Genomic DNA, 16,674 nt, shown 5'->3' on the forward strand with positions numbered 1-16,674 from the left:
GGGAAATGTGCTGTGTGGGGAACCAGATTTTCATTTAGCTGTTCTGTTTTGTTAGTTAGTTTTAGGTACGTTATATTTGAGTAGGTAAGTATGTTCTTCCGTGTCCGTTTTTGACGTGCCTCAAAACGTTTTTCTTATTAATATTAATCAAATCTTATTAATGAACTATGAATACCTAATTATTTTTCTCTAAATTCATACAAATAACTATAACTTTATAAAACAATGCATGATCAGCGAATTGTACTTTGTAATTGTTCTTCTTATTTCTAATTAAAAAAATTATAATATTCGGAGAGTCAAGAGGTCTATCGTTATAAGGTATTTATGTAGAAAAATACTGAATTAAGATAATGTACAAATACAAGATAGAGCCTACTTCCATCAGTCCATTTACTAGAGACTGTAATTGTTGAACGTTTCTTGATGCCACAAAGTCGTTTGAAATCTCATGAATTCTCCTTTCGTTCAAAGACATGTCCCATACAAGAGCTGATCTGACTCAAAGGATTCTAGCAATCAGTGAGGGACTTTATCACTCTAAGTGGCCGTCTCTCTCAACGCCTGACCGCGGTTAATGTAACGCATTAGTTACTGTGACATGGGTGCATCTCGCTGCCCTCCTGAAGCTCTGAAGCCTCAGGGAGATTATATTAATGGTTCCTTGGACATTTTAGAAGTAGCTGAAGTGGTATAGGATTTGCTATTATATGCTACAAAGTGGGTAAAGACTAGGTACATATTTGGCACTTGTTTGTTAAAATGTGTTAAAATAAACTGTCACTGGTCTAAGAAAGAATTGAACTGCTCTAACTGATTTGAAAAAAAATCTTAGTTTTTACCTTTTGTTAAAGAAGGAAAAAACATAGGTAGTAATAAATATTTTATTTACCTATTGTTTCAAACCTTTGCAGCCAGTGTCAAGGACAGATTGAGCTTCTATATAACCTTATTTTGATGGTGATTGAAATTTTATAAAAGAAACCTACTCCAGAGTAATCGTAATTAATAAATCGTGTTTTAAATCTCTTTTCATCTTGTGTAAATAGCAACAAAAACAAATATTAAAAACGAAAATACCAATTCGAAAAACTGAAGAATAAACATATTTTTTTAATGCTATAGAACTAAAAAGTAATGCAAATTAAAAAAAGGCTCTCTTCTTCCTTCTGATGCCTGAAGCGATCACTACTATTGCTATAATCAAGAACTAACGGGAATAAAGTTGCATGAAAACTAATTATTACATTTTTATTAGTATTAATAGGATAAGTTTCAACTATAAGTAACTAATGGTAATGGGTAAGATAATATCATAAAATATAATAATAAATAGTTGGTAAAAGTACTTACTACAAAAAGCCAAATATTTTTAAAAACCTCTGCACATCCATTATAGGAGTGGCCTTTTGATTTTTTTAAATATTTTATAGCCCCAAAATCAGCTGAAGTCATAATCTGTCGCCTAATCCTCTGTTTTGTTATTTTATAATTGTGATATTGAACCTACACAATACAACTTCGACTTATAAACTACAAAGCGTAAAAACATAACCCTCCTTTATACAGTCGGGTAAAAGCCACCCTGCACTTCAATATTGCATTATAACGACCACATTCTCTGCATAATCCATACTTAAAATGCTCGAACAAAATCCTCTTTTAAAAATTGAATTTTTTCTTAGACCTCACGTAATCTTTTACAAAGAAGATAAAGCGAAAAACTATTGGTGTCAGTTTAAACGTGGTCACGTCGGTTCGCCTCTGATGGGAGGTTTTTCTTGTAAAGCCGAGTTCAAACATTATCGTGCGAATTTATTTAGTTAGAATATAGTTATTTACTGATCTATAATTTAGTACCATACATTCATACATTGTTACCTAGGTTAAACACAATGTTTCTGTTATCTTTCGAGCTTTACTTCTTACTCTGTATTTTTAAAGCGGTCATAATAAAGACTGATACTTATTATAATATTTTACGCGTAAATTACACATTATAGGGAATTTTGTATGAATGAATACCTATTGAATTTACTCCCTAAAATAGATTGTTTTGCTTCCAAAATATAAAACAATCAAAAGTGAACACATCGCGATCGTTATATTAGTTTACGTAAAACACACATTCAATTAACTAGTACAATTTATAAAATACGCTCTCATTCCATTATACTATTTGAAATAGAAACTACACGAACTTTCGTTTAAACTACAAAATTAAACTTAAAATTAACTCCATCGTATTACCAGCCCGCACTTAAAATAGCTGGATATAAAGGACAAAATTACCAACTTGTCTAATCCATAGCTAATAAATACACATTATAATAGGCCTTATTACGGTCAATTTAAATTATTTCGCGTATCGTTGGCACTTTGCCCAATACAGAAGCAATATAGTCCCGACTTGATCACTATCTGCATTGACTTAATGTAACTGTTTATAGCTTGTAATTTGTTTTATTACTGTGTGTACGGTAGTGGCTACAAATTCATAGCCAATCTTGATGTAGATAGCTTTCAGGTACTATTTCTTTATATAATATAGTGGTTGTGTTGTTGGTTTGGCTTCAGAATAAGGTTTGGATTACTATAATTATGTAACGTATGTTGCTGTAAATTTTAACTGGCATTTTTTTATACGACCGTGCACATCTTACAAGATGAATAAATATTAATTTCACTTGAATATAAATAAATATTATGGTTTATTTTTAAACATAATCTTACAATTTAATAAAATGGTATTAAAATTCGGTCAAGTAGGGATAAATAAACTATAAAGCAATCACCTGGACATTAAAAGTTAAGGCTTCACCACTTCATTTAAATTCTTCCTTAATCCCTACTTTTTTTTTTAATAAAAAAATTGCCTATAATTTAACACAACAGTGTGACTCCGGCTTTACGTCTCCGAGGCGTCGATAAGTCCAATTTGCTTGTATCACGTACGCTATGCGTACGAGCTTTAAAAAACATCATCAAAATCTACTTAGGAGATATTTTCTGAATTACTGACACTAAGGGGATTTCGTAGACATTTTAGAAAACGTACTTTCTTAAAATATGTAAACTGTAAAGACAATTATTGTTAATCAGGATGCACATAAAAAGTTTGAAACATTTCCTTATTAACTCAGCCCCCGGAATCACAGACACAATAGAAAATCTATTGTGTCGTGGTCCGGTCGGCCGCTCGGGGCTCAATGGGTTAAACCGTTCGTTTGTTTGTTTGGACGCGCTAATCTTAGGAACTACTGATCCGTTTTGAAAAATTATTTCGGGATTAGATAGCCCATTAATCGAGGAAGGCTAAGCCTATATTATATCATCACGCTAAGACCAAGAATAGAGGAGCCACGCGGGTGGAACCGCGGAGCACAGCTAGTAAACTATAATTATTATTAGGTACCTATGCTACAAAATGCTTTGATAATAATCAAAAGTACACTCACTTACTTCAGTCCTTTCGGATTTTAGTCCAAAAATACAATATATGAAACACGCATCGACCTTCTTTCGCTAATTCATAAAAGGATTCCACAGTCGTCAGTCGTCAGTCACCGTGTCTTTGACTTCCCTCACGATCTTGTGGTAATGATTAAATAATTTGTAATGAAACGTTATTAAATTCTCACTACGTTTGTCGGCCATAATGAAATTGCAAACTCGCATATAATGAAATCTGAAACAAAATTTCACTAGTGTACCCGTGTGGAAGGATGTAATTTGTCAGTTTTACGTGGCATTCAAATATTTGCCTTTTCTCTGGTGCTGTTATATTGTAAAAGCCTACGCAATATTATAGTGTTCAAGTACAGGAAACTGTATATTAGAGAAAAAGGTAAGATTAGAAGAAATACAAGAAATGAATTCAGATTATTGTAAAGTGATGACCTTTAATTGTAGGTATGTTCCTAACTTCCTACTTTCATTTGGAACTAGGCATAAATTACATAGGTAGATCTCCGGTTCGTGGGTTCGTCACTAATCTCCTACTAAACACTCAAAACAGCTGGGGCAATATAATTTCAATGATATTTTCTGTATTTCTTTAGATGGAATCGACAATGGTTTAGATTTCCAAAACTACCGACCAAAATTCCCAGTAGAGTAGTATTTATCTAAAGTACCTACATTATAAAATCGAATTATGTTTATAAGCAGGCCTTTTTTTCAATACAAAGTAGGTAGGTACCTACTTTGATCTAAGCTACTTACCAACAAACCGTATATTTATGCAAGCGTCCGAGTTTAAACGCATAACAAACTACAATATAAAAGAGCAAAATATTCCACGGGCGCGGGCAGCATGAAAAATAATGTACAACAAAATATCAATTTCATAAACAGTTGAATTTATTTTAAAACACATTTCATTCCCGGCATTTTGTACATTTTAGGAACATACCGCCGTTTCGGGTGGACAAAGCGGTTTCATTTTGGCGCGCGCCATGATGGATGGTGCGGGATGACAGGTGAAGCGCGCGTCGGCCATTTTGTAATCCGTGTTACCCGGGAAAAAATTGTTTGTAAACGACAGAGATGTTTTGCTTTATTTCTCAATTAATCGCGTTTTAAATTTTCACACGAACGACTCACTTCTTATTTTGTACGGTTTTTATTTCACGTTTTAGATCACGATTTATAGTGGTTTGGGTCTGTGGTTTGGGTCACGTTGTTTGTGTACCTATATTTTTCGTCCATGATTGTAAAATACTGGCTATTCATCAGCCTGCCATTTTGAGTTGTGTCAATTTAAAATAGAACACAATAGCACCATAAATATTTCGCTTATTTATAACAAAAATCGTTCGTCATTATTTAATTTTCTTATAAGGTATTATATTGGTAATTTTCATAATGTGAATGTTATAAAATCTTACACAATAAACTCGACATTAGATAAGTACCTACTTAATTACTAAAAATTCTTATGCCTCCTCCACATTACTCGCGAAGTTGAACGCGGTTAGACGAATAGAATAATGTAGAGACAGAGAGGCACTTCGGCTTACTTCGTCCAACTTTACCTCGCCTCGGCCGACTTCCGTTTGTTGTCGGTTTTTGCGCCCGAGTCAAAGGGCACGAAGTTACCTGAAGTTCGTTCTGAATGTGAACGTATGCGCTCCTCGCGAAGTTGAACGAGTGTGTAGTGTAGCACCGCGGACTTCAGTCAACTTCGGCCGAGTACTTCGCCGAGGAACTTAATCCAGCTAACTATATATCTATTGTAAAAAAAATAAAATGCATAAGTGCATTGTAAGTAAAATGTTTTTTTCATTTAGTAAAATAGTACCCACCAAAAACATAAATGTAAAAATTGGAGCCGAGTTCAATCGTTGACTTAATTTGCCAAAAAAAGAAATGAGATCTAAATGTGTGCCAAGTTCTGCAGACAGTCCAGAAATTTATTTACAAAGATGTATTAAGTTCTTAGGTTGACTGAAAACTCAATTGTTTTATTTTCCCTTAGAGAACAATGTTTATTCCAAAATATAACTTTTTTAATTTGAATAATATAATTATTTTCACAAAGCAAACAACTAATGACCTATTGAACCCCATAATTTGATGAGGCTAGTTTTTAGAACCTCACAAAATATAAACAGTATGTAAAACTAGCCTCATCAAATTATGGGGTTCAATAGGCCATTAGTTGTTTGCTTTGTGAAAATAATTATATTATTCAAATTAAAAAAGTTATATTTTGGAATAAACATTGTTCTCTAAGGGAAAATAAAACAATTGAGTTTTCAGTCAACCTAAGAACTTAATACATCTTTGTAAATAAATTTCTGGACTGTCTGCAGAACTTGGCACACATTTAGATCTCATTTCTTTTTTTGGCAAATTAAGTCAACGATTGAACTCGGCTCCAATTTTTACATTTATGTTTTTGGTGGGATATCATTACTTTTTGTACAGAAAATTACTCTGCAAATTTGATTTACTTTATAAATATAATATTTTTTATATACGATTTTTTTTTTCTTGCGGTTTCTCTGTATGGTTTGTTTAGTATTATTTTATATATTTTCTTGTATGTTAGCGCACACAAGTCAGCGCACATTGCCCCGTCATTATCTGCAATTTTTTAAACTCGTTTTCTGTTTAAAAGATTACATGATTTTCTAAACATCCAGCGTGAATTTGTACACACACTATTACCAAGATGCAAAGATCGTTGTAGAAGAATCGTCGCCTTACTCCATGACGTTACGGTATTGCCATGACGCGATCTTGAAATTTTACTCTAAACGCGCATGTTTCACTCATATTAATATTACGCAAATTAAATCATTTCGACCTTCGACGAAGCCTTCTTCCATTACACCATTTATGGTAATTATTTTTGCATGCTTGTATTGGCTAAACATGTTTGTGCTTTATTAATATAATTGTATCACCATTGAATACCATGTTTAAAGCAAAATAAAGATATTATTTATTTATTAATTTATTTACACTGAAATTAAAACTAAACTAAACACTCATAAATAAAGAATAAATAAATGTGAATATGTAAAATTATATATTATTTTTAACTGTATGAGCAATAAAGGCGATATTTTTATTACAATTTTCTTTTATTTTACGTTTAATAACAGTTTTGAATAAAGAAATCATGCAATCGAAGTAATCCACCCTAGCGATACTAGCGCGAGTGAGTGTGATGTCAGAGGCGCTTCGAATCTACAGATGTTTCGTCCTAAAATATGTAAACTTCAATAATCTATATCTCAGTCATTTATTGATGGATTTCAAAATTTTTTTCGGCCACTGATTAGTTTTGATCTATTTTTTAAGACTAGTAAGGTGAATATACTATTTTCTTTTTTTTTAAACTTTTCCATTTTTCCATACAAACAAAATTTATGTCATTGAAAAAAAAATTAAATACAAATAAATTCAGTATTTTCTGATTTTTTCCTTTGTACACTCACTATTACCTAGTTGATTACAAAATTTGAACTTTCTAGGTCATCTGGAAGTGGGTTAGGTTTTGTATATGTCTATAAGTCAGTCAGTCTTAAAAATTGCGATTTTTGGATATTAATATCTACGCAACTGTTAAATCTGTATTTATGAAATTTAAGGTTCTTGTTTATCTTGAGGTCCTCTTGATATGTACCAAATTTGGTTTATATAACTTAAATATTTTTCGAGTTATAAGGGGGTGAAAAGTGGCTCGAAATGGTTCGTGTAAATATACACACGGCTGCTGCTCGCCAGTTCTCTTCGCTTGAACTCGGCTTGACACGCTGCCGCGTGTCTAGATGACGTAGAAAAGTAGCATAATTTCTGTAGACTATGAATGCATGAAGCATTAAAAACGGAAATAGTTACCTATATAAAATACTGCAATGAGCGTATAATCTAAAAGTTTATGGGTACCTACTTTAGTAAGAAAATTAACATTTTCCATCTATTCAATTGTACTTGAAAACCGTTATATTCCACCTGCGTGCTATAGAAGTTACAGGTCTATCTTGGCATTTTGCCTACAGCCGACTATAATTTTATTTGATTTTAAGTTCAATAGGACATAATATTTGAAGAATTAAATTTTTTGTAGGTACCTACAGTATTTTGAGTACTTTTATAACGTTAGATAAATTTAATACGTATAAAATAAAATTACACAATTATTCTCGCCAACGTCGGAATGCTGTAATAATTACGAATGTCTAAATAAGAGTAATTATTTAACATAATTCAGATGAATGCGTTGAATTCAAATCCGAGTAAGTAATTTGTATTAAATTTTCTTCGAAAATGTAAATTCCTTGGCGCCTTGAATTCTAAGGCCCGCGAAAATGGCTCGCGATTCTCATAGGTATTAATAGGTATATAAATATTTCTTTCAAGCTTTTCTCATCGATAGTGGTAAAACGAGTCAGCAAAACATTGGACAGTTTTCAGCCAATAGAACAAGCGGGGTTCCGCAGAAGCTTCTCAACTATGGACCACATCAACTTTGTCGAACAACTCATTGAAAAGCACCAGGAGTTCCAGGCGCCACTGTATCTAGCTTTTATCAACTATCAAAAAGCGTTCGATACTATAACGCATGACGCAATTTGGGAAACTCTACAGGCACAAAATGTGGAAATTAAGTACATAAATACATTAAAGTATCTATATAAAAACAGCTTTGGCCAGATAATGCTTGAAAAACCAGGACCTATCTTTCCAATTAAAAGGGGCGTTAGGCAAGGCGATCCACTGTCTCCACGATTATTTACAGCTGTACTGGAAGCGATCATAAGCAAACTTAAATGGGAAAAAATGGGAGTCAAGATACAACAAAATTACATTAGTCATCTAAGGTTTGCAGATGATATTGTAATAATTGCTAACAACGCTAAGGACTTGGACAAAATGCTATCAGAGCTCTACGTGTCTAGCAACAGAGTTGGCCTCGACATCAACATGAGCAAAACAAAAATCATGACAAACCACTGTATCGTTCCCTTCAAGCTAGCCAGTACACCCATAGAATATGTTGAATCATTCATATACCTTGGAAAACAAATATCATTCGACAAAACAAACAATGAACGGGAAATAGAGAGAAGGGTAAACAGCTCATGGAAAAGATACTGGAGTTTCAAGGAAATCCTAAAAAGCAACCTTCCCTTGAAACTCAAGAAGAAGGTTATGGATTCTTGTTTGCTACCTCTACTGACTACTCACATATGGATGTCAAACATGGAAATTCACCCGACGAGTTAAAAACAAATTAACATGTCAGCGTAGTATGGAAAGGAGCATTCTTAAAAATACGCAAATGTCAAAAAATTCGTCACACCACTATAAGAGACAAAACAAAATTTAAGGATGCCCTTTCATACGCACTTAAGCTAAAATGGAGTTGGGCTGGCCACATAGCCAGAATGAAGGACGACCATTGGACTATACGCCTAACATCTTGGCCTGGTCCGAAAGGCAAAAGAAAACACGGCAGACCCCTATATCGCTGGGCGGACGACATAACAAAAATAACTGGCGAAAAGTGGATGGCACAAGCGCAAAATAGAGACCACTGGAACAGTCTGGAGGAGGCCTTCACCCTTGCATAAAGGGGTTCTCTTATGTTACCATTTTATTAGTTATATATTACAATCACTAAATCTATTAATGATAACTCTTTTTATATTAATAATTATAAGTCCAACTATAGTGTAGTATATTAAAATAAGTTAATGTTACCTTATTGTTTAGCATGTAAGATTATATTGTGAAAAGAGAAATAAAGGCTTTTTTATTTTTATTTTTTATTTTATTTAAATATTTCTAGAATAAGAACGTCAATGATCTTTGCGTGTCAAAACAAAACTATTATCAATATAAATTTATAAAGAATAGAAAAAATTCGATCACGAGGCGGGACTCGAACCCGCATCCTTTCGCGCCATTCCGGGGCGGATGCCTCACCAACTCAGCCACTCGTGACCCGCCCGAGCGATCGAATTTATTCTATTTTTTCTATTCTTTATAAATTTATATTTATAAAGCATTTGAATGCCATAAAACCAAAAATATAAATTCAAAAACTATTATCTTTCAAACTACGCAACGGATTTTGATGCGGTTTTTTTAATAGATAGAGTGATTCAAGAGGAAGGTTTTAGTATATTATAATTTATTAGGTTTTAGTCAAAGCGGGCGAAGCCGCGGGCGGTAAGCTTGTAAACTATAATAGAAAAAGAAAATGTTATCTGAAAAGAATAAATGACTTACTTAGAAATCCAAAATGGTACCAAAGTTGCCGGTCATTACTAGCACAATATACAGATACATAGTTAGTACACCCATTTTATGTTGTACTACATCTAGTATACTGTATAATATTATAATGTAAGAAATTGCGAGTAAAATCATACGTAAAGTGGAAACTAACGGGTGATTCAATAATGTACACTCGACACATGGTATACGAGAGAGTAGGCAGAGAGCTGGATGAGAATTTTCTAGTACATCTAATATTTTATTTTCTTAATCGCCATGTTGCCAGTTGCTATATTCTTTAGGAAATTATTTATAAATCATTCTCATTTAAACTTTAATAATTATTGTATGTAACTACTAAAATTTATATTCATCGGAATTTCGCCAAACGGATACACAATTGTTTTTAAATGTTTTTTTTTATTGATTTAGATATAAACCAAAGAGAGAGTGTGTGCCGAACACACGTGTGTCAGAAGTGAAACTACTTTGGCAAGATTCAAAGATACCAAAATCGTCGCCTTACTCCATGACATGACAGTATACCATTGCGCTAACTTGAAATTTTACTCTCAATGCGCCTGAGGAAGTTTTAGGTACTTCAGAGAAGAATTATTTTACCTTTTTATTTGAACCTTCTGATTTTTTCTAGATAACCTAGCATGTATTAAGGAGAACTAAGTATTAGAAAAGAACAATAGATTTAAATCCAGCTCTCAGACTATGTCGTCTAATAACAAGCCGGGACTTCCTTAACGAGGCTAAGTAATTATTAACTTCGAAAATCGTTCCGCCATATTTCACCAAAATAATCTCCTGACGGTGTAGGTGTAGGTACCTACTATAATTAATTTCTGTATTATTCTCACCTTACTAAACTAGCTTAAAATTCGGTTTTGCTTGCATAACGTTATATCAAAACGCTTGTAATATCTTGTCTGTAAGGGTAAGCATTTTTCTTCAAGATGTGAAGGTAAAAAATGTCAATCTGATAAAGTAATTCTGTTCTATCGAGAACAGTTTTATCAAGTTAGCCGTAGGTAGATTGTAGGTATAATGTACTTATGTAGTTACAACATAGGTTTACAATTATGAGAAAATTTGTGCTGTAAACTGTTTTGTAAATTTATGTATCTACCTAGTAGGTAGTAATCTGTGGTAGTAATAGAATTCTCATTTGTTTTCATCAACATTCAACTTCATTGTTCGTGGCAAACACATCCGATATTATGAAACCGACTTATATGAAAATGTATTGTAATAAATAATACTATTTATTTATTGTTATAATAATAATTTATAACAATAAATAAATACTTAAATAGTTAACTAAAAAAATCTAATACGATTGAATAAACGCATGCTTACCAGTGCCGGCGTTAGGGGGGGGGGGGGGCTGAGGGGGCAATAGCCCAGGGCGACAAATTCTGGGGGGTGCCAAGATCTGAAGTTGGTTAACCTAACACTTGATATTGCTTCCCTCGAGTGGGCGCCACAATATTTTCCCCCGGGGTGTCAGTGGCCCTTACGCCGGCACTGATGCTTACGTTGCTATAGATTTCAAGTTTAGCAATTAATGAAGAATAAAAAAGCCTCATTAAAATAAACGTGTTTGCGTAAAATAACTTCCTGCATTTTAATCCAAGCTTAAAAATTATAGATTTTAAACAAATGGTCGAGCAGACGCGTTTCATTTACCTATTTACATAGTGCCGAATTCTGTTTTACACGGATTTCCGTGCAATATTTTTTGACCCTTTCTGACGTTGCTATAGGCTTTTAGGAGCGGTTCTTTTTGTTAACAATAATAGACAAAAACGTTTCTGATACCATTTTATATGAAAACTGACGAAAATTAAAAATATACGTTCTGAAATAGGTACAATGCTTAATATAAAGAAATACAACTTCCAATGTGCTTCTCGATACAATGATTATAATAATTCTTTCATATACATATTTTAAAACGTTAACGTTTATAAATCAATTACAAAAGAACCGTCGAATAAAAATATACTAAGATTAGTTTTACAAAGCCAAAACTTAATAAAATGGATACTTTTGATTTTGGAAAGGAAATTACTGACACAGAAAACTAAACAATATTCGTTTTAATAATAATCTTGATAGTGTTGTACCTATTAGTCTCCATTTTTTTAACCGACTTCAAAAAAAGGAGGAGGTTATCAATTCGACTGTATTTTTTTTTTATATATTTGTTACGCGATTACTCCGGCAATTATAAACCGATTTGAATAATTCTTTTTTTATTTGGTGGGTCATACGTCAGAGGTGGTCCCATTGTCACCAGGGCAGAATCTGATCATGGGATCCTAGGGAAATCGAGGGAAACCCTCAAATTTTGTAGGCATATACACTGTTTATCAGAAATTATCTTAACATAATAATATGTAGATTTTTGCATCTAATGGTCACCATCTGATGTTGCTGAGCGGATGATGAATGATAGGAGTATGGGATCTCTGTAACAAAATTATGTAATACCATCGAATTTGAATGTGATTCTACTTCTCAGTCTAAATTTGTACATATAGGTATAGTCTTGAAGTCGGTTTTTGTTTTTTTTTTTTCAAAAATTATATTATTGATACCTACTCTTAAAAATTGTATTATGCCTCTTTCACAGTAATTTCTCAATACATCTGTTGACCCTTGTCAGCTTCAAACTTGCTCCAAGTTTGAAAGAAAATTGTACACTATAGTAAGTAGATAGGAAACTACTAAGTTCCAAGCTAATAATTTCGGCTCATTTGTAACAGGATGGCGGTTCTACAGGGGTCTTAGTATGCAATGTCAAAAAGAAAAATGATGGTCAGAACTACCTACGTACCTAATCCTTTATATTCCTAAAAAGAAAAGTAAAAAGAAGATTTTACGAGATAGGTAATTTTAAACTATGATTAACTTTTAAGAATTGGCAATTGAACTTACGAAATTCATCTATAATGATACCAGTACCTAGATAAAGTTAATGTTGTTTTAAATACTAATTGACAGGTGTACGCAACATTTTAATGTAATGCGATATACATGTTCGCGAAATTGATTCGGGATTCAAATAATCCCCGCGGTCAGTTTGTATTGAATAACTGATTAAGAAGTTTTCGCAATTCCGCTAAATATATCTGGCTGGAGCCTGGATATCTAACTAACCAAAAAATAAAACAATAGACTACAGACCCCAGCTACAGACCTACAGACTGGCCATAGATAAACATTTATTTGACTTCGCAAAAAGAACATTTATTAAACGCCAACGTTCTAAATCCAAATTTGGAAACTAGACTTCTTTTTCAGGCAATTTTAATTAAATATTATACTAAGCACTAAAAATTAAATTACAATCAGTTTTCTAAGCCACGCACGGTAAGCAGCTAGTATGTTATCATATGTTATTAAGCTATTGCATAGCTTCTATCGCGGGCCTTGAGCGCAGGGACCGAATCGAGAAATTCCGTAACGAAAAAACCTCACGCTCCCCACTCCGACGGGCGGAGGTGTGGCTCGAAGGCATAGCATGCAATAGCTTTACTCACAGAACTATATCTCGATAGTTCTGTGGCTTTACCCACAGAACATAATATGTGGCTTTACCGCGGCAGTCCCCGAGTGCCACACGTCGTTTTTTAAGCTATTGCATAGCTTCTATCGCGGGCCTTGAGCGCGGGGACCGAATCGAGAAATTCCGTAACGAAAAAACCTCACGCTCCGCACTCCGACGGGCGGAGGTGAGGCTTGAAGGCATATCATGCAATAGCTTTACCGCGGCAGTCCCCGAGTGCCACACGTCGTTTTTTTTATTATTGTGATAATATCATACCTACTCAGAGGAAAGATTTTTTGTTTGTTGGATATGAATTACTTAAATCTCAAACTTTGATCATTGAGTTAATATTATGTACTACTTTAATCGACTTTTTAAATTACCCTTAAAATAACCAGTTTAATTAAAGTTGACCGATTTACATAAAATAAATTAATAGGTATGTAGGTACTTTGTGTGTTATTTTATATCTCGAATCAAACCGTTCGAAGCCGAAGCAAGCGCCTAGCAACCTTCAAAAAAATACAAATGTTACGAACCACACGAACCGTGTATCCAAAGATTATAATAATATTGCATGCGCCTTTACAATAATAACGCAAACATGGTAAATCAATTTCCACGTAATTGCTCGTTGCTGTTTACAAGATCCAATAATGCGATGCTTCAATGATCCATAAAATTTATAACATATTAATATTATAATTATTTAGTAATAATTAGTATATAGGTATAATATTATTTTAACATAAATTTAATATATTAAACATTAATTTATAATAATATATTATAAATCAATGTTCTTTAAATTGTAATAAATATTATTTGCACTAAGTACCTACGTCATTTAGCTACTATTATGTATTCTGTGCCTACGTATTAACATATTTTTTTTTCGACAATAATTGAAAACATTTAATCGGCTGAACCGCCAGCGTCAGTTGAAAACTTGCTGAAAAGAAACCGTTAATTGAAGTGAAACTTCTTTATCGGGGTTGGAAAAAAATTTAGTGTAGGTAACATTTTTCCACTTTTCGTTACGCGTGACATTTTTCCGTTACGCGCCATCTTCTTTTTATCCCTACCACGCTAAGAGCAATAAACCTATAGAGTTCTTATATTGAGACAGAACAAAATACATATTTTCTAATCTACTTACTCTTAGTCAATAACAGCATAAGCCAGATTGAGATAGCGATAGAGTATCTGCACTGTCTTCAAACGTAGCGCGCCGGCAGTCAGTTTGTTTCCAACCAGCTGGTGGGCTCAGTGCGTCAAGTGTTTTTAACGAAATATTTAGAAAATATAAAGTGTACAGTGTTTCTTTTTATTTGTCAGTGTGCTAAAATAACTATTGTATGTTTAGCAACCGGCTATCACTAGTCGAATGGGAGTTTTGGATAAAAACAATGTAAAAATATCTTTCCATCGGTAAGTGATTTTCAGCAAATTGATAAATATTTATGTTTTAAACCTATCTGAAGGTTTTATCAAGCGCTTTTTTGTAATTTTATGTTGTAACTGTAACATTTACCCACTTTATGGGGTTGTGGAATATAAAATAATGAAATAATTTTTAAAAAACGTCACAATAATATCACGTTTGGCATTTTGTTTACCACCGTAGTGTTGTAACACATCTAGCGTATATTATCGATTTATGACAAAAAATCTATTTCATATTAACGTTGATTTATTTATTTTGTTTCATAAATCAGATTTATATGTAGTTGTTGTTGCAAATAATAGATGTAAATTTTTTACCGCAGGAAAATAAAACATACCACGTGGTTGTTTTATTTGCCCTATGTGTTTTAGTTTTCGTTTGTTGTTTATTAATTTCTCTTTCAGATTATTAATAAATTCATTTTGTTTTAGATTTCCAGAGCTAAATAAAAAATGGGTATAAAACGTGAGACATGAGTTGATTGGACGCCGCCACAATTTGCAATATTGTGTTCACTGCATTTCGAGCCTACGTGTTATCAAGATGGATACTCTAGAAGAATTGTGCAATCTTACGCTTACGTTTTTTTTGTTCCTGTAGATAATAAATACATTTGATTAAAGAGAGTGAATTTTTATTTTGAAATTTTTTACACATAAGTTACCTACTTTAAATGTGTAACTATGTGAAAATTAAACGGTTGATTAAATGACAGTTCTCATAGATGAGAAACTACTATTGAAATACATACTTATTATACATGCGTTTTCAAAGAAAAACCCGCATAGTTCCCATTCCTGTTGGATTTACGGGATCAAAAGTAATTTTTCCAAATTTCATTGTAATCGGTTTAGTAGTATTCGCGTGAAAGAGTAACAAACATCCATCCTCACAAACTTTCGCTTTATTAGTAGGATGTTAGGAAAATGTTTTCATTAAGACTGTCCTTTTATTAACTTGTTAAAATGCTGCATGATTCCTTCATGCTGACTGTGCCTTTCTCCTCACTCCTTTAACTTTATCATCATTTCCTTCTTTATTTTAAATTACATTTCAAGTTTTAAAATTTCTTTTATAATGTACTAACTTTCCGCCCGCGTTTTTAAAGAAAATCCTGCACAGTTCCCGTTCACGTGGGATTTCCGGGATAAAACCTAACCTATGTGTGTATGTACAAAATTTCATTGTAATAGGTTCCGCAGTGAAAGAGTAACATCCCTTCTCACATAATTTCGCATTTATTATATACGTAGGATTAAACAAATAATGTATTCAACTGAAATTAATTATAAGTTTTGTTTTTTATTATTTATTATTTCACGACACCGTAAATGCAAAATACATTCACGATTTTATCGATTGAAGCACATCCCATCACTATCACCTTCTATCTATCTAAATACGTACCTATAGTAAAAATGGTGCCATGACTATGTTGAAACGTAGCTTGTTGTCTATAGCTGTCTCATTCTTTCATACGACGTTTTCTTTAGATAGAGAGAAACAAATATATGTAAATTGTATACGCTCGATACAAGTACTCTATAGGTTTATTGCTCTTAGCTACCACGCGTGATTTGACGTATTTCTAATTTCACAGAAAAACATAATAATATAGTAAATTATTTTTTGAAAAAAAAGATCATAAAGAAATTTCACTTCTTACGTGTGTACACTAGTACACGCACACATTTTTCGTTTTAAGTTATAATATTGTTTGTTGGTAGTAGTCCTGTGCAGCGTTTTGAAAGAAAATATTAAATTCATTTTCATAATATTGTTAAAATGAAATTGAAAGACAAAAATTACCCAAGTACTAAATTTCGCGAATAGTCCCATGTCATATTATTATTATTAATGAAATATGAATCAATCGAGACTGAATTAAGGAAATTAGAATACGGTTAATTTTATATATTTTTTT

Source organism: Colias croceus, chromosome 2 (genome assembly GCF_905220415.1).
Source record: "Colias croceus chromosome 2, ilColCroc2.1".
Taxonomy (NCBI): Eukaryota; Metazoa; Arthropoda; class Insecta; order Lepidoptera; family Pieridae; genus Colias; species Colias croceus.